This window comes from Panthera uncia, chromosome X, assembly GCF_023721935.1.
Source record: "Panthera uncia isolate 11264 chromosome X, Puncia_PCG_1.0, whole genome shotgun sequence".
NCBI lineage: Eukaryota > Metazoa > Chordata > Mammalia > Carnivora > Felidae > Panthera > Panthera uncia.
Window position 1 is genome coordinate 13,716,772 of NC_064817.1, and position 2,437 is coordinate 13,719,208.

Below are 2,437 nucleotides of genomic sequence, written 5' to 3' on the forward strand. Positions count from 1 at the left end.
TGATACCCTTTTTATTTATGTATTTACTTATTTACAATTTTTTTAATGTTTATTTTTGAAAGAGAGAGAGAGAGAGAGAGAGAGAGACAGAGGGTGAGTGGGGGAGGGGCAGAGAGAGAGGGAGACACAGAATCCGAAGCAGGCTCCAGGCCCTGAGCTGTCAGCACAGACCCCAACGTAGGACTCGAACACAAAAACCGTGAGATCATGACCTCAGCCGAAGTCTGACGTTTAATCGACTGAGCCATCCAGGCGCACCTTGATACCCTTTTTAAAAGTTAAAAACGGAGGCGCCTGGGTGGCTCAGTCTGTTAAGCGTCTGACTCTTGGTTTGTGAGATCAAGCCCCGCTCCAGGGCTTATCAATGAATTCTACCTTGGCCACTGCCCTTCGCTTCTGGTTCTAGTAACTTTTACAGTATGTGAAAGAAAATGTCTTTTCTTTGGCTTGGGGTCCTTGAACCAGGGAACTGTCTCCAAACTGCAGCTAATAGATTGAGCCTTGTAAGTTCTTCTTGAATATGCTCGCTGACGCTACATATGCGCACTTTCAAATGACTGTGACTTGTTGAGGATGCCGACTACATCGTCCTGGGTCCCCTATTCCCTGTTTCTGTTAGACTCACCATAATTGTTCTTGGACCTTAAACCCCTTCATATGTCCACCCTCCTTGTTGTTCCAGCTCACCCAAGCTAGGGAGGAGTCAGTTCCAGGCCCCACCTCGCGACCAGCCAGGTATTACTGCCCCTGCCCCGATGAAAACTAGGATACGACTGTAGATGCTAGAACAAGTGTGGGTCAAGAGTGCACAGAGAGCTAAGCAAATGAAGAAAGGGCTTTCTTTCTAGACTAAAGGATGCACTTGGGAAGACTTCATGCGGAAGCTCCAAAGGGCTTTTTTAGGCAAGAGCACAAAAGTGAAGAAATTGGTGAGGTGCATAAGAGCAAATCAGTCCACTTGGCTGGAGCAAAGAACAGAGAGCAGAGTGAGTCGGTTAAACAGGCTGATTCCGTTTCCTAGAGGACCTTGAATGACGATCAATGGAGTCTGGATATTGCTCACTAGAAAATGGGGAGTCACTACAGGTTTTTCAGAATGACATGATCAGAGCTGCTCTTCTTCAGTTTATGGAATATGTGTACAATTTATGGAACGGGCGGACAGTTTATGGAACAGGTGTACAGTTTATAAACTGGAGGCCCGTAATGAGTAGCCAACTTAAAGCAGTCCTAATGGGAAGGGATGGGGCGGGGGGGACAATTACACGAGTTGTAGAAGAGACAAAATTAAAAGATAGGCTGTCATAACCAATACTTCCCTCTTTTTTGGTTTCACTATTCATAGATGACTTTGAGACTTGCAGTCCAGGACGATGGCACTGTGTTTGACAGAAATAAGGAATTCGGGTAATTAGGGTTCTGGTCACCAATTTTAATGTGTGTGAGTAGATTCCCCCCACACCAACCAGCTGGGTATCCTACAGTTTAACTCGATTCTGACACGACCTACCTGGAGACAGCATTGATTCCACAGGTTAAGGGTTCAGTCCTACAAGACTGCCCATTCCCCACACTTCAGATGCCACTCGCAAATCCAGATTATCACCTGTGCTTCGGACCGACCGGCCACAAATCGGAGGTCCCAACGACCACCTCCCATTCGGGATGCCAAATGCAAGTCCAGGTTGTCACCTGCATTTCTGATCGACTGACTATAAATCAAAGGTTCCCAGGACCCCCTCCTGGGTTCAGTTAATTTGCTAGAGCGGCTGGCGAACTCAGGAAACTTTACTTACTAGGCTGCCAGTGTATTACAAAAGGACATAACTCGGGAACAGCCCCATGGAATACATACACAAGGCCAGGCATGGGGAAACACAGGGCTTCCCTGCCCTCTCCAGGGCACCACTGTTCCCGCACTTCCTCACCAAACGGGAAGCTCTCTGAACCCAGTCCCTTCGGGTTTTTATGGAGGATTCATTACACAGGCATGATTGATTCAGTCACCGGCCGTGGATGCAACTTCCAGCCCTTCTCCCCTCCCCGGAGGTTTGTGGGGGGGTGGGTATCCCAAGTTCCAACTCTCTAATCATAGGTTGGTTCCCCTAGCAACCAGCCCCCATTTCAGTTACCTAAGGGCTTTCCAAAAGCCACTCATTAACATAACTAAAGACACCTTTGTGGCTCTTATCACAGGAAATTCCAAGGGCTTTAGGAGCTCTGTGCCAGGAACTGGTGGAAGACCAAATATATATTTCTTATTATAAATCGCAGTATGACAGCTGGAGGAGGTAGTGGAGGAAAATCAGAGCCAGCTTACAACTGATCATGCTAAGCTGGAATCTTAGAGAAAGGTACAAATGGAGATATAAATTTCAAAGTCATGGATTTGGGGGGAGATTTATAAGGGAGAGGTGTACAGAAAGCGAGGATTAGA